At 34.0% G+C, this 23795-nt stretch overlaps 1 protein-coding gene across 1 annotated transcript in view; it reads right to left on the bottom strand.

Annotated features, from left to right (window-relative positions):
* Positions 1-20763, bottom strand: part of LOC106469680 (sodium-dependent neutral amino acid transporter B(0)AT1-like) — a 58750-nt gene extending 37987 nt beyond the window's left edge. The window contains exon 1 of the mRNA XM_022399119.1: positions 20612-20763. The gene's annotated coding sequence lies outside the window, so the exon portion shown is untranslated. The remainder of the gene's footprint in view (positions 1-20611) is intronic.
* Between the last annotated feature and the right edge of the window lie 3032 nt (positions 20764-23795).

Genomic DNA, 23795 nt, shown 5'->3' on the forward strand with positions numbered 1-23795 from the left:
TGATCACAAATTAGTTAGCATAAATCAGTTAAATGACGAAAAATTAGGTGTCTATTTACTTGTGACCACTCAATGTACATTTAGGAGTCTCTTATTCTGTCCAGAAGACGCCAATTATAGTACAAATACTTGGTATGTCCAAAAGACACTTTCTATAGGATACGTGCAACAGCCTTGCGATATGTCAAGCGAACACGACAAAGAACAATTATTATAAAACTCTTCGGTGTGTTCATGGATTAGGAACTACAGCCTTTCGATATATCCAGTAGACATGATGATATGTCCACCAGGCACTGAGTACAGTGCACAACTGGTAGTTTCCCGATCTGTCCATTAAACAGAAGGTATAAGGCATAACAATACCTAAATATGTTTATCTATCATGATTAGCCAACTAGTAATTTCTCTGTCTATTCAACAGAGATCCGGTGTAGCACATAACTGGTGATATCTCGATATTTCCGTCAGACACATTGTATAATGCATGACTAGACCACTAGTAGTTTCTCTGTATGTTCAACAGACACCCGGTATAGCATATAACTGGTGGTACCTCGATATGCCCATAAAACACAGAGTATCATGTATGATTGTTAGTATCTCGATATGTCTAACAGAATTAGATATGGTTTTAGTAATAGAAACTTAAATCATATATAACAAGACAATTATCAATCTTCTGATGATTTAAAAGTACACAAAAGTACAATATAAGTTTAATTGTTAAAATCTTTGCTGGAAAAAGAACAGCTTTATATAGCATTAAAGTCATAAAAATAAAAACCTTTTAAGCCCAGACGCTAGCCCATTCTATCTTTGATAGTACCATAAACTTTCTCGTGCTAGGTGAAGAGAAACCAAAGTTTCTGAACATCCCGGGTTATCTTTCAAAGGCCAAGGATCCCTCTTGGAGCCTGAAAGTTTTAAAACCTAAATTCCTGCCAATAATTTTGGTTTGGTTTATCAGTTACTTGGTAAGCCTAACAATGGTTAATATGTGGTGGAAATTTTCACTTTTTGATTACGTACATTAAAAATGGCAATAACCATTGGAATAGATTAGAATCAAGACATCAATTTCGTATTGTTATATCTTTCAATTATTTATTCACAGGCACTTAAAGAAAGTCACATAAAATCCTCTGTCATTTCTACCCACACAGTATTAGATAATCAGTATACGCAGACGAAAACGTTAGTGATATGACCACACATCCAAATGCTTCCAGATATCTATACATACACCAACGTAGTTCATCAGAGCACACATCCACACCAGCGTAGTTCATCAAAGCACTCATCCACACCATTAGAGCATACGCTCATAAAGCCTTCAGACATACGTGTACACACCAACGTAGCTCATAAGACCACACGTCCTCAAAACCTTGATATATCCATGCACACATCTACGTATTTCTTCAGATCATACACCCATAAAGCTTTCAGGCATCTGTTACGCGCACACAGACCAAGCTCCAAGTCTTTTGGGTACACTTACATAATAACATTAAGTTGGCTACCCAAGAATGCAGAAACTATCTCACTACACTCATAAAACGTGTGTGAAAGGAGTTACGTTTAGACACAACATACTATCTGCGCATACACATTCAGGTTATCCAGTCATTTGTAGACATGCACATCACGTACAGGGTCGTTAATTGTCTCTAAACATGCACGCGCACACGGGATCTTCAGTCATCTGTATACATAGGGTCCTGTATATATTTGCATAATGATTTCAAGCATGCGCGGTTTTAAGTAATCTATACACGAAGTTGAGGTTTTCAGGCATAACATAAAGATAATCGGTCTGTTGAAAGCACATGATCACCATTTGAATAATCTCTATGTACAAACACTAACTTTTTAATTTACCCGAAGAAAAACAAACACATAAACATAGTCTTCAGTCTGTTGAGAGCACATAATCATCATTTGAATAATCTCTATGCACAAACACTAACTCTTAATTTACTCGAAGAAAAACAAACACATAAACATAGTATTCAGTCTGTTGAGAGCACATAATCATCATTTGAATAATCTCTATGTACAAACACTAACTTTTAATTTACCCGAAGAAAAACAAACACATAAACATAGTCTTCAGTCTGTTGAGAGCACATAATCATCATTTGAATAATCTCTATGCACAAACACTAACTCTTAATTTACCCGAAGAAAAACAAACACATAAACATAGTCTTCAGTCTGTTGAGAGCACATAAACATTATTTGAATAAACTCTAAGTACAAACATTAAATCTTAATTGACCCAGAGAAAAACAAACACGTAAACATAGTCTTCAGTCTCTTGGGCGCACATAAATATTATTTGAATAATCTCTACGTACAAACACTAAATCTTAATTCACCCAGAGAAAAACAAACACATAAACACAGTCTTCAGTCTGTTGAATGCACATAAACATTATTTGAATAATCTTTACGTACAAACACTGTGTTTTAATTCACCCAAAGAAAAACAAACATGTAAACACAAAGTAGTCAGCCTTTTCAACGCACACACGCAAACTAAAGTCTATATGATCAAGTCCTTAGTCTTCTGCACATAAAATAGCATTAATCATTTATAGTCATATACATCAAATCATCAGTCATCTGTAATTTACAAACACAAAATCCCTATTCACCATTACCGTACATAAAAACATAATTATTTATATTCATAAATATGTAAAACCATAACACATAAACAAAATCCTTATCATCATTACACTTACGATTTTCATGCTTATCATCACACACAAAAAGTCCTTAGACTCATACACATAAAGTAATCAACTTCACATTGTTTTGTGAACAAAATCATCAATAATTCCCACACACATTCCCAAAGCCAACAATTACTGTTAGCATAAACAATGTTTCATTTGTATTCACTAACGCATAGAAGAATCTCAACGGACGTACGAAACGTGTATATGTTATAAATTTTTCAAACTGGGAAGAACGTCGACAAACTATCTGGTGAGTGGGTGTGAAAGGTTTGATCCGGAACATAGGCGACTTTTAGCCGACCGATCGATAGTAATGTGTCCATCTAACTGCGATTACAGGGTTTGGCTTACGTCTAGCTGGATCAATGCCAAGCCCCAGGCTAGAATACATTTGTGTTACGAACTTCGCAGCGAAGTTACTTCTCACATGAATATATCGCTTGAACTTGTATTATTTCTTTTATTCTATAGAGGGCTGCTTCTTTTAATAACCGTTCAAAAAACAATGCACTCTCTCTGTCTCTCTCATTTTCTTTTGCATATCAGCTTATATTAACATCCATTCACAAGTCAGTGCATTCTCGTAATCGTCACTTCTACAGTACATCACGCTTTAATAATCATCTACAGGACATTACGTTCTCATAACAACTTTATACAGAACAACTTATTTTAATAACGCTCGAAGAAATATTTATTATTAGCTCTGATGAAACCGCAAGGGCTAAACGTTGGCTGAAATAAAGAAAAAATAATATTATAATTATCTGGAGAGTAAAGGTTTATTGTTAAAATGTCAAACTCCCCCCAGTATGATACAAATTCTAAAAAGGAAAACATTTACAGAAAGTCATTTTGCAAAAGTTGTTATTTAAAGTTTAAGGAAGGATGCGCTATTGTTTAGTCTACGCACTTGTTAAAATTGGAATTCCTCACTAAACATTTTGTTATAGTTACTAACTTTCCTCATTTAAACACTGTTACAGACAGCGCACTGCACTAAACGCTAAACCCGCCCTAACCACCTGGCCATGCCGGGCCCCTTGGACGGAAGTTATGTAAATTTATGATTAATGAAAGGTTATCTTAGGACATGAAAAGTTGCTTCCCTTCTATGTAATTGTAAAAAAAAAACAAAAAAACACACACACGCAAAAACGCCCACAAAAACTGCAAAACACAAAATGTGAAACCGCAAGTTTGCATGTATCTCCGCATGGACCCAGCAAACCTTCATGCCAAATTTAGCGAAGATCCATCTACAGGGCGAAGTAGTGGTAAAAAAACGCCCATAAAAACGGCAAAACAGAAAATCGTTATGTATGCCCCCCCAGTAACCTAATGAACCTTCATACCAAATTTGGTGAAGTTCAATCCATAGAAGGTGAGGTAGTGGTAAAAAAAAACGAAAAATTCAAAATGAAAATTTGTATGTACCCCCCGCATGGACCAAATGAACCGCCATACCAGTTTTGGTGAAGATCTATCTACCCCCCGCGAAGTAGTTACATGAACATACAACAGACAACAAACAATATTATCATACTTATATAGATTCTCATTTAAATTATGTTACACGTACAGTTCGTCATTAAACACTATGTACGGTTGTCGCTGCTTACAAAAATACTGTATTGTGATTATCGTTTATTTTGTATAGACTAAGGTATTAATATCTTATTTTTGTGATTGTTTTTGTATCTAATTTATATTATCTCTTGCTCATTAACCAACTGGTTTCAGATACTTTTCACCCTATATATTGAGTACAAATATGGATTCTAATATTTCAATAACTTTTAGCTTTCCGGTTTTCACGATCCAACATAATTATACAGGTTTCACCCTAACGTTCCCTAATAAACACTAAATTACAGGTAATTTCCCTCAACTAGGCCCCACAGTGGCACAGCGGTATGTCTGCAGACTTACAACGCTAGAAACCGGGTTTCGATACCCGTGGTGGGCAGAGCACAGATAGTCCTTGTGTAGCTTTGTGCATAATTAAAAACAAACAAACAAACAAACCCTCAACTAGCATGGTAGTTAATTTTCCTCACTAAAGTCTATGTTACAGTTTTCTATCGTTACAAACACACTATGTTAGAGTTATCGTTTATTTTGGATAGAATGTATGTATGCTAATATTTCTTTAGAAGAGACGTTACAATTAACAAGTGAGTTGCTTTACAGTATTGAAAATGATAAGATCGGACTACCTAAGTTTGTTTTTAAAAAGTTGTTGAAATCCGCTACAGTCATATTTCTTATTCAATGGAATCATTCCTATTTCACCAGTTTCATTCCATCATAATTCAAGAAAGATTGACTCAAGATATTGATTCATTGTGCTTATAAGATAAGTACCACGTATGAATATTTACATAAAGAAATTTTTTAAAACAAACTGGCTTTCCAATGGACGTCGTTACAAAAATACATCGCACTAGAATATTTAGAAGAAGTCAGAGTAGTCAAATAACTTAGTTAGAACATGCCTAAAAAATAACGACGTCAATAATATTACACTACGCTTGGAAACATTCGATGATAGTGGAGAAACAATTATGCAAGTTTTTTTCGAAGAATCTAACCACAGATATATTTGCGTGTCATTTTCAAAACAGAATGTTGAATGCAAATGCTTTCAAAATTAAAGTCAGAATATCATCTTTAATAACACCTAATGTTACCTCTGAATTTAAATGTCCGAGTTTCAATTCTAGGTATATTGAGTCCATCACTGAAAGGCTGAAAACACGTGTACCAAAAAAATGCAACTCTGTTAAATGTTAATAAGCCTAGTTATAAATAACACACTACCCGAGAGCATGACATGGTAAATACATTCATTCATCAGCTTTTAGTATTCTACCTAAATACAGTGATGAGAGAAGTTTACGTATAAAAAAAGACAATGTTAATCCTTAGATTAAAGACTCAACTGAATGAAACTAGTTCAGCAGTTGATCTTCACCTTCACCTTTAACCTTTCACCTCTAAATTGTTCACCTTCTCAATGCGAGTTATCATAAAAACCAAACCTCTAAGACGTTCCAGTTTAAAACTAATCGGCTGGATTATGGAAGCCAGCTTCGCGAAAAGAAGAAAAATATTCTCAATGTGTGTTTTAGAGTATGCACTGTTATAAATAAATGTATGTACGTGTGCATGATTAGCTTGTTTCCCCGCAAAGTGGTCTAAGGCCACCTGGAGGGGGTCACCTATTTTAATCATTCACAGTAACGTGTTGTTTTTCAGTCAGTCAGTAGACACTAAAATGATTCCATAAGGGATGCTTAACGTTGTAATTTGTATTGATGTGAGATTAGTGAAACTTGCGCATGCCATGAATCGCGAGAAGAATTATGCATTCCGTAGGCTACAACACGGAATGGCATATGAACTTCAAAAGCAAGAAATAAAAGCATTTGTTACTCTTGATTTTGGTTTTATTTACTCTTGAAACATAACACTTTTGGGGACCCTCCAGAAGTACATCTAGTATATATTATACATTTAAATGTAGACTAAAAATAAACGAAACTACATTCCTGTCTTAACACTAGCACCCAAAATCCTGCTGTGTTTGAGTTACGGATAAACTCTGCAGATTACAATGAAGGATGTCGAAGTTGAACATTATGTTCAACTGATTCAAATGTGGTGATAAGTAAAAAATAATGACAATGCCGTAGTGATTCTTGTTTTTAATAACGATTGCAATGAGTCAGAGTTAAATTCATAAATTATACATGGTTAGGTAGCATCCATAAAGTACCTTCGCAAAAATTTGGTATTTTAAACCTCCGTCCCTCCTTGTACGCAGTTGAGTGCTTTACTCAGATTCCCTCTTTTGTACGTACTCTCATTGATAACCCCTCCCCCTCTACCCGAAGCGGTTTTGGCGACAGATTTATTTAGTTTATTAAATTTGTTACAAAAACAGCGATTGACAGAAGATTAATTTGAACTACTTGTAGTCACAGTTGGAACAAAAATTAATTGCAAAAAAGGGAAACAATTAACGAATGGAAACTTTCAGTGTCTAGGTTGATTTTTATCTGAATAAGTGCTAATGATATAGACAAAAATTTTAACAAAATTTTAAAAATTCAGAAAACAGCTAAAATGGGATAGAAAAAAATATATTAATTGAAAACAACGTTTCGCCATGTTAAGGAATGATAATGCCACGTTGTTTTTTAATTGATATATTATTTCTATCTCATTTTAGCTGTTTTTTGAATTTTTAAATGTGTTAATGATAAAAATTCAGAAAAACAGGTTCATATGTTTGTAGGTTGCTTACAACAATATGATATTAGAAACCTTTTCAGTTTTTTTACTATTAGTTTCAGGAAATTTGGAGACGAAGTCGAAACTAGTCTGGTTGACTAATATAAAGTGCGCAAAAGGCAGGAAATCAAGTGCCGGTGGTCATGGTTGTCATAGAAATGTAATCAAATGGCAATCTGCCAATGAAATTTTGGTATGTCAATCACGCGCGAGAAGTCATCGCTGTGGTAATAACATTATGTAGTAAAAGAAACAAAGTTAACCACTATTATTTATGGTTTCCAAATTAACACGGAATGTTTTTCTATCATATGTGTGTTTATACTATAGCTCAAATCATACACACACACATACGCACAAAAAAAAAGATTCTATTAAATCTCATATCTGTGACAAACCAATCACATTCGAAGTTTTACATTATATCATTTTATTTTAAACCAATCAAATTTGAAGTTTTATATGATATAATTTTATTTGTAACTGACTTTTCTTGGAAGGTTGTCCACACGAAACTCATTTTCTGTTAAAGAGTTCTACATGTGACATTTTGTGTAAACACTGCCTACGTGAAGAGCGAAAGGCACGTTTTGGTCTATGGTACCAATTAATGGTGTTTATTATTTCGTGCTGGGATTTTGCTCTAGTCCTCTACTGAATAGATTTTGGCTTTTACAATCAACTTTCAAGAGAAATGAATAAGACCTGGTTACACCCTTACTCTTTCGTACTTATGGCGAAATTCGTGCCACCTACACGCTTTCTGGTTGTTCAGACTTGCTTGCGTGATCAGCAGTTGAAGAAAAAATTGACTTTGTTGGATCCATTTAGTCCCTAATGTAATGTTTCTATATATATATATAACTACGCCGTATACGTTACAAATAGCATGAGTTACAATGGGCTAGCTGATTCACAGCAGAGCTACTATGTAATTGTTATACCACTACATTTATATTCAAAATACTTTTTATTTGGAAGTTATTAAGAGAGAAATTATTTGTTGTTGTAGTATTACAGTGTTCCCATGAAACAAGATGATTTACGCTCTTAGACACGAAGTGCACCAGAAAACTTTAAGGCATAATTCTCAGATGTTATTTTTGATGATGGCATCATAACAAGAACAACAGAAACACATAGTTAAACCACTAAAACTTGTCTAAAGATATACTTATCGATAACAAACGAGTTGTATGAGTTCAGTCCATTTACCAAACTTTCATGAAAATTATTGATTTCATTCAGAGCGAAACGGCTAAACACGTTTTATATCATTTTATTGCGCATAATTGCTGATACAATATAAAAAACAAGATTTCCGTAGAAAATCTCAAGAATAGGTTACGTGTTTCAAAAGAGAAACATATATCCCGCGGAAAAGTCTGGATGTCAAAGAAAAAACAAATACCCCCAATGGAACTCGATGTACACAGTAGGCTAATACTAAAGTAATTGAAAGGAGTTCAGATGGCAAGAAATGATTCTGTGTAAGAAGAGAGGTGGGAAAGATTATGCCAATCGATCAGAGGTGTAATCAAATTACCTAAAATATTTATTTTTAGCTCCTAGTATAAGTACATAAAGTTTGTTAGGCTTAAGAATGTAAATACTGAAACGAAAAGACCTTAAGGCTTAGTAATATAAGCATTGTACAGGAGTGTCACTGTTGTAAAATGTCATTTCTGAGAAACGAACATTTTCGTCCTTGATTATTACAAAAAATAGAAGAATTAAGCTCAAGAAAAACCTTTCATCTTACTGCAACTTGTATAGGTGAAGTAAACTTATGAAAAATATTAATACCTTTTCTTTTTAATCTACCATCTTCATGGTTTTAGAGTCAAAATATCGTTAACAGCGAAGGTATCCAACTAATAATAAAATGCATTTTGATCTCTATAAGTAAGGACATAAGAAAAGTATATTTGATGAGTTATATCCATTATAAGTTCATTTTTATCTTCTTATCGGAGGTTAATATTGAGGAAACATAAGATGGGTTGTAATACAAAAACTATAATTATATTAGAAGCCACAAAAAAGTGCTTAGTTAGACCAACTAGTATCAATGCCTCAATTTTTATAGGCTTTCCACAAAAATCGAAACGCCTTCAGTTCTAAACACTGTAACTATGAATTATGACGAATTTTTCATTTCAAATAATATTTGAACAACACCTCAAACTGAACTCGTCGGAAATGGAGTAAACATGTTTAAAACGTTTTCTCAAAGCCCATGTACTTGAGGTTGAAAAATTTACAGCGAAGACTAGGAATAGAGCTCAGTTCCATGGAAAAATCACGTAGTTCACCTAGCTTTAATTATGTACATTTCCACTCAAGCTTTTGGATAGTAGAGACGTACCCGCTCTTTACTCTCCGAAAAACAGTTAAAACCCTTAGTCACTAACGAATAAACAACCGGTAAAAGAACATCACACCCACATCGGTTCGACGGCGATCTGGTATACTGGTAATCGCACGACGGAGGAACAGTAGCGGGCTCCTGATCTGCCGCGGGCACTGAAGGATAACATTACAAACTTTTAAAATTTCGACAAAGATCTAAACAACGACGAAACTGAAAATACATCAACTAAAACGCAGCAAAAAATCAGTCCAAGCGAAGCGAGTCGACGTAACATCGAAGCTGAGTTAGTAAGAATGGCCTTTTTTCCTCAAGAAAAGTACAAGTGGCCCTAACAAAAAAAACTAAAGACACTAAACTACGACGAAATCCAGAACTAAATACATTATTACTAGTAGCTAAGAAAGATTATATTAACATTACAAAGAAAAGAAAAATTAGTGAAAAACCTCATGAAACAAAAAACACATACCACAAGCCAGTAAAATACAGAGAGAAGAATCTAGCAGTACGGCCTTCGAGATGACCGATACAAATACAGCAAACCAAAATTACACTAACAAGCAAACGGTAACTGAAGAACCAAGAATATTCAAAGTATGGTACAAAACCACCCTGGATTGTGAAACACACACAATCACTACAAATAACAAAAACACACTTAGACACTGATGGTTTTATACTCCTTACGCTAAAGAAAGCCATTAGCAAGTAAAAAATATATACTAAACACTAACGCACAGCCACAAGAAACAAGAACACAAACATTTTATATTCGTTCAAGGTATCCGTGGCTTCTACAAAGAGTCATATTTGGCTGCGGAAATAAAACGCTGCAAGTCAAATGTTAAAATTTCTGGAATCAAACGACTAGCTGAGATCGGAGTCCTAGACAAAGGGACCGGGGCGAAGGATTTAAACAGTCTCCTTAAACAATGGCCTCAAGATACCTTTCAGCCTAGACATATAACAGTACACTTACCTGGAAACAAACCAATAAAACATAGACATCGAACAAATACAAAAACAATCGTACACAATATAACATCTCTCAAACGAAAGTTGAACGCATTATCTCCAGTAAAATATAGAAACACATTAACATGATAAAAGTACAGATAAATAAAACGCAAGATATCCAGAATCTAATATCTAAAGGTATTGTTCTCCGGTATCAGATATTTGTAGTTGAAGAGTTAATAACAATGTTTTTATTGTCAACGATACGGACATGTGGCGGCAGCTTGAAAGTCTCTCCTACGATGTGGTGGTGAACATAACAATTCAATGTGCCCTAAAGAACATGAAAATCCATACTGTTGCACCTGTAGACAACAGCACACAGCTAATAGACGAAGGATGTCCAAAATAAGGACATCAAAACACGTATCTGATATATAAATAATAACAAACACACCACAGAAACAAACATGAAATACACAGCAGTCAGAATCAAAAACACCATTATTATGTACACCAGCAATACAGCTTAAACCCACATACACATATGTAGCAGCAGTTCCAAATAAATCATCCAAACAAATAAACAGCCACAAGAGAAGGGAACCACAAACGAACACAACAACCGAACAAACGAATATTCAAGCTCAAAATATCACGCACCCACATATATCCAAAATACCAGTCAACTTGCCCACAAATACAGAAAACAACCCCATAATAGAAGCTGCAAAAAACACACTTTTTGAGTTCATCGGTGAGTATCAAAATCATCAAGAAAGCATTGATCTACTGTTCACCATAGTGAAAAAACATTTCGCACCTATCATCTCGTACGTATTACAATAATTCATGAGCTCACTCATAGCTTAAAATACAAAATAAAACTATCCAGGGCTACCATAATAATAAACAGGTCACTTATGACTTAATCTTTCACATCACTTAGAGTATGATATAATTAGTGTATTTATAGAGTATTTGTGTAAAATACGCGTTTGATATCTCAACCTAGTGAAAAGTAACGTTTGCCAGTGAACTGTTTATGGACTATAATGCAACCAAACTAAGTGAAATGGTGAATAGCACTAAATGCTATAAGTGTAACATTCATGAATATGGCACTGAAGTGGGAAGTAGAATTAGTGTTTATAACTTAGTGTTTGTGTCCTGATTTCATGAATGTTCATATAGCATTCGTTAACAAAAAATAGTAACTGTAAAGGAAGAGGTCTAGATAGCACCTGAACTTCCAAGGTCGCGAACACACAACCAAATACCGACCCAGACACGACTATTTAACTAAGTACAGAAACGCTCGACAACCCAACTTTCAAATAAAATACATTACTTCTTTAAACCATATATTTTACACTGAAAAAACAATTATATCAGTCTGTGAAGTTCCCGGTTTATTAAAAAAACAAGGCCAAGAATTTCTGTTATAGTCGGCCATTTTGTCACGTCACTTGTTACTTTTGTTTGAAGTTAAGCACAAAGCTACACAATGGTCTATCTGTGCTCTGTACACGGGTATCGAAACCCGGTTTCTAGCTTTGTAAGTCCGCAGACATACCGCTGTGCCACTGGGGGCAATTGTTACTTAAAATATGATGTACGATATGACATGTTTACAACAATGATGTATTAAAATATCATATACTCAAAGACATCCTGCATTTAACAATAAACTATTAAAATACGATTTATTAGAGGACACCCGTATTTAACAATAAACTACTAATGAAAACCCGCGTTCAACAATAAACTTCAAATATATGATGTAGAAATAGAAATTGAGTGTGGAGGAATGAACTTGAAATATTATGTAGAAGTAGAATAAAAAATGAATTACACATGTACTGAAAGCAAAGCGGAAGTATCGTATCGAATTACACAATCGCTTGATGCGTCTTCTCATTGATCACGAGTATTTTGTTTACTTAATTTCATTTAAATTTCCTTATTTAACCTAACAAGTTTCCAATTTTTAACTTTTAGTTACTTTTGTAGCAATAAATGCAAAATATACATAAAAACCATGAAATTTAGAATATACTTAAGTCTGAAACCTTGCCTTTTTCAAGCTTTGCACTCCTACGATAGAAGTCGACACCAAAGATTAGCCCTAATTCTTAGTAACGATAACTTGGTCTCAGAATTTATTAATTTTTAAAATTCAAATATGCAACTTATAATACGAAATTTGGACATGCATATAAAATATAATGTCAAAAAACTAATATAATTTATTTAGTTTTCTAATTTAGCAAGAAATGGTCAAACAGAGCTCCAACAGTGATAAACAAGGTAAACTACGCCAAGATGTTAAAACCAGCTTATTCCAAGAGCTTGAGACCCGCAGCTGTAAGTAAATTCAAATATTCGCTTTCTATTGGTTACAAATAATCCAATAGCAAATGTCAGAGAGAATTTATGACAATTTTTGAAAAGAGGATGTGGCCTTCACTTTGTTGCTTGTATCTCCATAAAGCAAAAGGATTTGTTGCTACAAGATGACAATTTAGCTTGAGGATTTGTATAGTGTAAGTGTGAAATTCCACAGCAAGTTAAGAAGTCATATAGGATTAGAAGATAATCGAAAATAGACTATTCGGAGCGAAGAAATGTCAATTGATACAGAAAAGTAAAGACTGAGAATTTATTTAGATGTTTTCTTTTAAAATCAAATTAAAACTTATATTACAAGTTGAATAATCAACTACATTACCATGCCAAGTTTATTAATGTACATTGAAATAAAGCTTACTTAAATTTTTAATGTAACTGTATTAATTCGCACTTTGACCTTACTCGATTTTAGAGAGATATTTCCATTTAAATATTCCAGTGTGGTTTACAAGTACTCCTATCCTTAAACATTTTAGCGTGATTTACCAATACTCATGTTCTTAAGCGTTCCAATTTGATTTGTCAGTACTCCTGTCATTAAATTAGAAACGTTGTTTTCCACTATACTTGTCGTTCACTTTCCAGTCTACCAGTTTTCTAGACATCGTTGTGAGCAAAGATTGGCTTATAGACTAGTCAGTTTTGTGCCTGAGAATAATCAGTCGTGTTTTAGTGCATACCAGAAGATGGCCTGTGTTATGTTGGGGGTGGTGATTTTGACTTTGTTATATTGGAGCTAGAGGTTTTGGTTTATGTTATGTTTTGTGGAAAATGGAGGTTTCGATCTATGTCGAAGGATTTGATTTGTCTTATGCTGGATATGGGGTTTTTGATGTGTTATTTGAAGGTAGAGGTTCGAATTTATGTTATGTTTTGTGTGAGATATAGGTTTTGGTTTGTGTTATGTTGAAGGTGGAGATTTTGACTTGTCTTATGCTGGAGATGGGGATTTTGATCTTTATTTTGTTAAAGGTGAAAGTTTAATTCCTGTTATATTGGAAGTAGATGTTTTGATTTGTGTTATGTTGGAAATTTACGGCGGGTTTCTGCCCCACTTGCTCCGACGACTATAAAAGTAGATATTTTGTGTTCAACAATGAACTGCTAAAATATTCTGTAGAAGCAACTACTTTATATTCAACAAGGAGCTCCTTAAAGATATTAGAAAGAGCTATTTCATTAGCTTACACAAATAAAACATTAGGAAAGATGCAATGTACAAACACAAAGGGTTGAATTGGGTGCAATTATAGAACACATACTTGTCTTCCCACAGAATCCCCTGAAATGCTTTACCCTTTAATAACTTTTGTTTGTATATACAACTTTTTTTTTTGTACCGTCATAGACGTATATTTGAAGTCTTCATAAAGAAATCAATACGTTGACGCTTTTCTCTCTAAGCCTTAAGGAACTTCAACCCTTGGGAGATTCTGACATCGCCGACTTGTTGGAACTTTGCCAAATGATATTCTTTAGGATAAATTAACGAAAAACATAAATAAAAAAAATCAATCCTGAAACGTTTCTAAATCGTTTCGAATATTCAGCATTTTTGAATCGAGAAAATCAAAGTGAATCTTTCTTCAATGTAGACAAGTATTCCCTCAAAATAGTTTGTGTTAGGAAATTTTCAGACTCAGGTATATAAACATATATGAAATTAAATACTATTCCTTTTTCTAATTGGTCTTATTCATTATTAACTCTGACATTATAGTAATTTACTTGAGATTACTCGTTTTCCCTGGTAGACATTTTGAAATTGTAAACTATATAAATATATCTCCTGAAGAGGAATCCAGGCCCGGCGAATAGATACTTGAATGTATGTCACTCAATATGTGAAACCACTTTCAACGTTAACTTATATAATTAAATATTGAACTTCTACAATCCTACAGGGTGGCCACGAACGTGGAAAAGTCAAAGAATTGTGGAAAGGGGGCCCATAAGTCTTGGAATACTAAATAAATTGTCTCAAGCTATCGGAGCAAATTGTGTACCTCATTTTTCGAGAACTTTTCGATGCTGCTTAGCAATGACAATTATTGATATATTAATTACAACGTAAAATAATAGAGTGACTAACAAGATTATCTAATGATAATTATCTAGCTCCCTATCATTTTACGGTAAGCTAGATCAGCAATTATTTTTCAAATAAATTGGCAACATTTTCTTGTCCACCATCAAGTTGCAGTGAACCGGTTTGAAGATTTTTTTTTTTTACAGTATTATGAAAAGTTGAAATATCGTTCTTTCGTATGTGTGTAGGCCTGAAAATCTGGAGTTATAGTTTGGAAAGTCAATGAAATGTTTTTAGAAAGAATGTGGACACTCTATGATCTGCCGGTGTTTTTCACGTCACAACTGTTCTTATGCTTATGCTCATTTTTACATAAGTTTATTTTTGTACACTTTTACACATTCTAGTGGCTAGCATGCCCTGACTGCGAATACACGGATTCGTGGTTCGCGACTCGTTGCACAAAAAAGTGATCCATACTTTGGGACTAGGGATGCGCTATGAGAGTGTTGTCAAATCCCATTATTAGATCAGACAAGAGTTGACAACTTTACGGCGTCCATAAAGTCTATCATTTCAAAGATAGGAACGGCTATGTTCCTGATGTCTGAAATAGACATAGAAACGGCTATGTTCCTGATGTCTGAAATAGACATAGGAACGGCTATGCTCCTGATGTCTGAAATAGACATAGGAACGGCTATGTTCCTGATGTCTGAAATAGACATAGAAACGACTATGTTCCTGATGTCTGAAATAGACATAGAAACGCCTATGTTCTTGATATCTGAAATAGACATAGGAACGGCTATGTTCATGATGTCTGAAATAAACATAGGAACGGCTATGTGCAGATAGCCCTGATGTCTGAAATGAACAAAGAAATTTTTAATTTACACTACTCCATTTTTACCTATACTGATGAAAAGGTAAAGTGTGTGACTATGTGTGTACAAGTGTGATAATTTATGTCTAGTTACAATTGTTTTTACGGCAATGGACTGTGAACCACGAACCTTCGAATTCACAATCCGAGCACAGTAACAACTTGGCGACGCCTGGCTTTCATGACAACTATAATCATAACTGTGTGCGTATGTCTGATTACAGTTACAACTTTAGCTATACACACATGTCTCGTTGCAATAACAATCATAACCATAATTGTGTGCATATTTCAGGTTACAACCATCATAACTCTGTATTTATATATCTACTTACACTAACAACCATAGTTGTCAACTGTTTGCATATTTGTGATCACAGTAACATCCATATTCGTAGCTGCGTGAGTATGTCTGGTAACGGATACAACTATAATCGTAACTGTTTGCATATTTCTGGTTACAGAAACAACTTTAATTGTAACAGTGTGTTTATGTCTGGTTAAAATAACTAATGCAAATGTTGTATATTGATTATGTTTTAGTTTCCTGGTAATATTCAGTTATGATATATATAAACTTATGAAAAACTAAGTAATTCAATGAATCGAATGTCATAGTAACTTTTTTATCGACAGAGGGATGGACGTCGTAAAATGAACAAATCAATAAATCGATTTCCAACCCTACCACTGTATGAAACTATGTAACTTATGACTTTAATTTTTTTACATCTAATCTAAAAGTCTTTCGAAACAAAAGAAGTTTGCGATATCTTCGCGTGACTTATAGATTTAGTTGTCTGCTTGGTTACGTATTTCTTTTTTTACCAATAAGGCATTATTATTGCGACATTCAGTCAAAATTTTTGGAGTAAAAAATACATAGATCTCAAAATTGGTAGTTGGACTACAGGTTTTCCAAGAAAACAGATTAATAGGTGGTTGAAAGCTAGATAGCAGGATTCAAAATTGATAGTTTAATAAGTAGATGACAGCTGGACAGTTAATCTTCCAACTTTAAAGATTTTGTAGGTGGGCGACATCTAAGCAGGAGATTTTCTAGAGATACAACTTGGACGGCAGTTGGGTTGAAAGTCTTCCAGAATTATATCTTGGGCAACAGTTGGGCTGGAGGGTTTTCCAGAGTTACATCTGGGCTACAAGATTTCAAGACTTAAATCTGGGCTAAGGTACTCCTGAGTTATAATTTGGGCGATAGCTGGGCTAGTGAATTTCAAGAGGTATAGCCTCGGTGGCAGTTGGAATGGAGGTTTTCCACAGTTACAGAGTTGGAGTTTTTTCATAATTATAGATTGGGCAATGGTTGGGCAGCAGTACTTTAAAACCTATAGTTAAGCAGATGGACAGAAAAGGATTTCACAAGTTACAGATTTAGTGATAATTGTGTAGTAAACTTTCCATACTGATGCACAACGTGAACACAACAGTCTACATTTTACCCCAATAACTCATCGGGCACCTATAAAATGTTATTTACATGTTAAAGAGTGGGAAGGTAGTTTGTAGCATGGATTATTGGGATAAAAAATAAAGAGCTCAAGTCATGTGATTTCATAAAAACACCAGGTGTTTAGTGTTAGGTATTTGAGTTGATTTAAAATTGCCAAAACCAGTCGAACAAGAGTCTGTAAAAATAGCTATTCAAAAATACTTTGTCGTAATTAACGCAAAAACAGTGAAAGATACGACCATGTCCCGCTTGAGTAATGTAGATCGACTGGTTATTATAAGCATGATTAAAGGCAAGCCTAGGACCGTCACATCCATCTGCAAGACAATCAAGAAGTGTCAGTTTTCCAGCAGGACATTGCAAGACCACACATTGATAGGATTACAATGGCACGACAATTTCGAGGTCTTGTCGTGGCCGACTCTTTCTCCTGACATAAGTCCAATAAACCATCTGTGGAACCAAATCGCCAATACCATCAACAGGAGACAATCCAACTTTCGCCAGTTTAGTTACCAGATGATAGTGGGACAGCAGTTAATTCCACAATTACCAAAGTCAAAGTTTAGTTATCAGATGACAGTTTATTACTTTAAGTGAGAACGAGCAACAGTAGTTCTATAGCTAGAACATGACAAGTGAGCGAGATTTGCATAGCAGGACTTTCAGAATTACAGTCTGATAGCTGGATAAAGGTTAAAAACACGATTTCCAAAGTTACCGCTTTGTTGGCAAATGCAAGGTAATAGCGGGTTTTAGGGAGTTATAGTTTGGTAACTAGGTAAAAATTAACGACTGAGCTTCTAGAGTTACAGCTGTGTTAACAGGTGAAGGTTAACGACAGGATTTTAGAAAATTACAGTTGGGTAAATGCCTGAACGTTAACAACAAGTATTCAATTGTTACTATGTGTTAGGTAGGTAAATATTAACAACAGGAGTTTTACGAATCAGACTTCGTTATCTGGATTAAAGATAGGATTAGGATTTTTAAGCGTTACATTTTGGTAGGTGTATGAAAGTCGACAACAGGATTTCAAGCGTTTCAATTCTAGGAAGGTAGGTAACTGCAGTTTGTGGCATATTTCAAAGTAACATAAAAATATTAACATATTTGTAGACAAAGGTCTTTACAAATACACTGGATGTAGAATTATTTACAAAGCACAAGATAATGTTGTTAGCTAAACGAAAACAACACATTTTTATGCTCAATCGTAGCATTGTTTTATTTGTTTCGGATATTCACGCACATGTACATAAGAGCTATCTACGCTAGCGGACTCTAATTTTAAAATGATAGAGAGCGAAGACAACTAGTTAACAGTACCGATTGCGACCTCTTAGGTTTCTCTAATCGAATAGTAGAACATGACCGTCACTCTTATAATACACCCACAATTCCGAAGTGCGGAACGGTATTTTGCGGTAAAGAGACGTCAATCATACACCCTCTGATTCACAGTCTGGCACGCGTAGTCAAGTATTTCAAGTCGAGCTGGTCAGTAAGCGATAAGTTATCTAACTGAAGCATTTTTCGGATTTGTGTCAGAGATGTCATTTTCTTTACACAATATAGCTTTTCTGACATTTGCTGATTTTACTTTGTAAACAGGTCAGGTTTTCTTTTCCATAAAGTTCATATATTTATTTTATCTTCTAGTAATATCTTAAAGAAGTAGTTGTAATAAATGAGCCTAATGACATGTGTATAAGTGGAAAACAAAGGCGGGAAAGAAAATTTGGACACTGAACGTTTAGAATTGCTAAACATTGTTAAACAGTATACATCATGCTTCACAACATATCGAACACATTCCAGAATCTAATTATGTCAAATCTTAATTATTTAACTAATTGTCTGATTGTGTATAATTGCAGTTAACTAGTTAAACTAGTGAACGTTTTAATCACTCATTAATAACTTATGTGACTAAATTTTCACCGATAAAACGTTAGTATTAACAAACCTTTTAACTAATAATATGATAAAAACCCCTGTAAAAGTGTTTCATCCTCACGGGCCGAAAGTTGAATGGATAAACATGTTAAAAGAAGTAATCCAAACTGATTTTTAATATTAATGTTTAGAACTTGTGATCGTCAGTGGGGATGTAATTTTATGTTTAAATTAATTCAGTAGCGTAGCTTTGATTTCAAAATTGTGTATGTGCTGAGGGACGGAAGTGGGGGAAGTGCATTGCAAGCCAAACATGGCAACCAGCTAAACTGTCTCTGTTGCTGACTAGATCCTAGTGTCGACCACTTTACTGACTAGTGGTTATACGAGTATATTACTGATAAAAGAAATCCCTGGTGCAATGTGAAGGGGACATGTGCCACATAAAAAAAAAATATCAACAACAAAAATAAAATAAAACACGCAGATACGTTAACTAGCAGACTGTAGTAAGTGGAAATATCGTTTTGCATATGTATTAGCCAACCAAAGAACAGCAGTCCTTGTGTGGTAGATTTGAACCCAAGAACTCTTGGACGCCAGTCGAGTGCTCTATCAAAAGAGCTAAAGGGTAAAGACATTAGCGCTAGGTTTAGAATTAGGTTTGTTTTTGGTTATAAACAACGGGAAATAATTAGGTTTGATTTTGGCTATAAACAACGTGAAATAAATAGGTTTGATTTGGGCTATAAACAATGGAAAAAATAGGTTTGATTTTGGCTATAAACAATGGAAAAAATAGGTTTGATTTTGGCTATAAACAACAGAAAATAATTAGGTTTGATTTTGGCTATAAACAACGGGAAATAAATAGGTTTGATTTTGACTATAAACAATGGAAAAAAATTAGGTTTGATTTTGGCTATAAACAACGGATAAGAATTAGGTTTGATTTTGGCTATAAACAACGGGAAAGAAATAGATTTGATTTTGGCTGTAAACAACGGGAAAGAAATAGATTTGATTTTGGCTATAAACAATGGAAAAAAATAGGTTTGATTTTGGTTATAAACAACGGAAAAAATAGGTTTGATTTTGGCTATAAACAATGGGAAAGAAATAGGTTTGATTTTGGCTATAAACAACGGGAAAGAATTAGGTTTGATCTTGGTTTGTATTTTATAGTTTCTCTCAGAGAATGAAAAAAAATGTTATAATTTAGGCACGAAAGCTATTTTAAGTTAAGAATGCCACCGAAGTAAATTAGATTAATTATTATTCATTAATAAATGGCATAGAAACCTCAAACACAAAACATCAAATCATTTTTGCATTTTTCTCTCGACATTTCCAGTGAACAGCCTGTGACCCGAAGAGTTTCTAAAATTTCCTTCGAGATTTTTAACAAATGATTTAACTTCAAGAGAATGGGAGTTAACTGCAGTAGTTTGAAGATCGTCGGAAAAGCCCATTAATTCAAATGATTATGGTAAATTACATTTTCGAAAAAAAAAAACCTCTTGATAAAACCTACCTGAAACAGTGAAGACCTTAAGGCGTTTCGTATATATCCTCAGGACTTGATATAAAGACGCTCTACTCGTGATCTGGTTTGTCTTTGAGCAACTAGTAGTTTTTACGACAATTACTTGAAAACAGTGACGTCACAGCCAACTATGCTTTACGTTCAGCGCTCGTCAGCGCAGCGCGTGCTACAACAGATTCCTGCAGTAAAAGATAAATCATATTTAGCCGCTTTTGATTGGTTTGTTCGTAAACATGTTGAGCATGCGCATTGCACACAGAACTTAAGAATGAGTAGCATGACATTTCGTGATACTGTAAAATCTTTGTGTGTGTGTGTGTGTACAACGCTCTTTCTGTCGAGAGCAAAATTACAAGTTGCGACTTCTCCGCTATCTAGTGACGAAAAAGAAAATAATCGGGTTTATCTTAAAAAATAATTTGGGGTACGTGTGTGTCGCAAATCATTAGGTCCTCGCTAAATGAATTATCGTTGTGGCCATACGTTCATGCTTTGTGCATGTTAAGATCACCGTTACCTTAGGTTTCTTATATCTTTACCTGGATGGAGATTCCACCCACCCATCATGAACTTAAAAATATTCACTTTCAGTTCTTTTGACACAAAAAAACAACAAAAAACTTGAGAAATAAACACCATGTACTGATGTAATTTGTCTAACACCATTGACACATGTATGACACATAAATGAGATAAATAAATCGTAAAACAATTTGATATATGTGCAAGTAAAAACAACAACGCAATAGTGTATCTGACGGAAGATCGCGATGGAGTGTGAAAATAAATTTGCTAAGTAAAAATAACAAAAGGAGGAAAAGTTTTATGTCCTAAAATTGAATATTATACATGCAGTGCGATATTAATAAAGGTAATCATTTTTAATAAGAGTTTTTTTTTCACATAATTTGGTATTTATTATAAATTAATATTTGGCGTTCTACCTAAAAAATTTACAAACAGACAAACAAAAAACAACAAGAAAATTTATATCTGACACCAAGGTTTTGAGTTTCTGATTTTAAGTTATTTTCTTAGATCGTTTATCGAAGTAAATTACGTTTTTACATCATAGTTTCACTTTATTTGTATCCTCTAATTACTTTTAAAAATAAAAATTAACTAATGAAATGCATCATGTTTGTAAATTAATCAGAAAAAACTTTAACAAACCTCGAGTTGTGGGTATTGATGTTCGCACTAAGATTTTTCAGTATAATTTACAATATGATTTACCTTGAACATTATTTACAATAGGGTTTAGCTTGAACATTATTTACAATAGGGTTTAGCTTGAACATTATTTACAATATGATTTAGCTTGAACATTATTTACAATATGATTTAGCTTGAACATTATTTACAATATGATTTACCTTGAGCATTATTTACAATAGGATTTAGCTTGAACATTATTTACAATAGGACTAAGCTTGAACATTATTTACAATAGGATTTAGCTTGAACATGATTTACAAAAAGATTTAACTTGAGCATTATTTCCACAAATAAAAACCTCTAGTAATGAAACGTTCAGTAATTTTTAAGCATAATACAGCTCGTAAAAAATTATTTAAAAGTGAAAATATACAAAAGTTACACAGCGATAGGCGCCACCCATAATTTTATTTTTTGTTTAGAGGCAAAAGAGAGAGAGAGAAAAACAAAAACACAGAAATCCAAAATCTTAAGTTGTCGTAAAGATCAGCGAAAGATCATTAACTTTTCTAAAGGAATGATAAAGAAAAGGGAGCCCATATGTGTTCGTAAAATAATACTTAAAATTATTTACGAAAGCGTTGTTAAAGGAATAACAAGTAACTAAGAATTCCCGTTAAAACATCATTAAAATTTTAGACATTTGTCTTAATGAATAAAAACACTACCGAAAGACGTGTTACGTACATAAAATCCACATGACCTCATGTGCTCAATAAACTTGGTTAGATTTACTAATGTGGCCAGGTGCTCGACTTGCAATCTGAGGGTCGTGGCTGCGAATCCCTGTCACACCAAACATGCTCGCCCTTTCAGCCGTGGGGGCGTTATAATGTGACGGTCAATCCCACTATTCGTTGGGAAAATATTAGCCCAAGAGTTGGCGGTGGGTAGTGATGATTAGCTGCCTTCCCTCTAGTCTTACACTGCTAAATTAGGGACGGCTAGCGCAGATAGGCCTCGTGTAGTTTTGCGCGAAATTCAAAACAAATCAAATTTACTAATGTGATTAATTTTAAAATAAGAATTGGTATTTATGTGGCTTTTATTCATATACTCGACATCGAAAATAGTTAAGCGAAATTTCCTAATTAAATATTAATATTTTTCTTTATATATTGGTAGGTTCTGGAGGCCGCCATTTACCATTTTTCTTTTTCTGCAGAAAACAGACATGCAGAAAGATACGCGCATGTGAGTGGCCATAAATGGAACACACGTGTGTGCTTAAACGCTTTACTGCTGCAGAACCATACGACTAGAGACAGTTCAAATTTGCCAAAAACAAACAAACAAAAAAAAAGCTAACATCTACGGAAATTTTAAATAAATATATACTGAGATATTTAGAAATTCTGAGAGGCATTTATGTGTTAAATATTTGCAATAATAATGTTCTTACTATAAAAATGTAAATCAAACAGACATAATTATATCAAACAATTTATGGGCAAAAATACTCTCAATTTAATGTATGAAGCATTTTGACACTATAGTCAAAACAAAATATAACTTATCCATATATATAAATAAAAATAATTCTGTACAATTCTGCAATAAACAATATACAGTGCAGTAATTTTGTTTCCATATTATTAAAATTACGTTTTGTTCTTCATATGCTGCTTATCATGACGAAAATAAACGTGCCATTATATAATATAAAAGTGATTTACTACCTGTACTGTTTAACTCACCCTCTCTCAGCCAGTCCTCCTGCCCCTCCGCTCTCTCTCACACAAGCTATACAGGGTATCTAACCTCAACTGCTATCTTGCATAAACCCTCTTTTTCTATCCGCCTCCACATTCAAGAAATCTTCATTTCCATCTTCATAAACTAAGAACGGTTCAAGTCACAACGAGATGTCATTTAAATAAAAACAGTTTATGGGTACAAAAAAAAAGTTGTAGAAGGTTCAAGCATCACCTCCGACCAGCAAACCAAAAGGGAG

The sequence above is a fragment of the Limulus polyphemus genome, unplaced genomic scaffold (genome assembly GCF_000517525.1).
Source record: "Limulus polyphemus unplaced genomic scaffold, Limulus_polyphemus-2.1.2 Scaffold98, whole genome shotgun sequence".
Taxonomy (NCBI): Eukaryota; Metazoa; Arthropoda; class Merostomata; order Xiphosura; family Limulidae; genus Limulus; species Limulus polyphemus.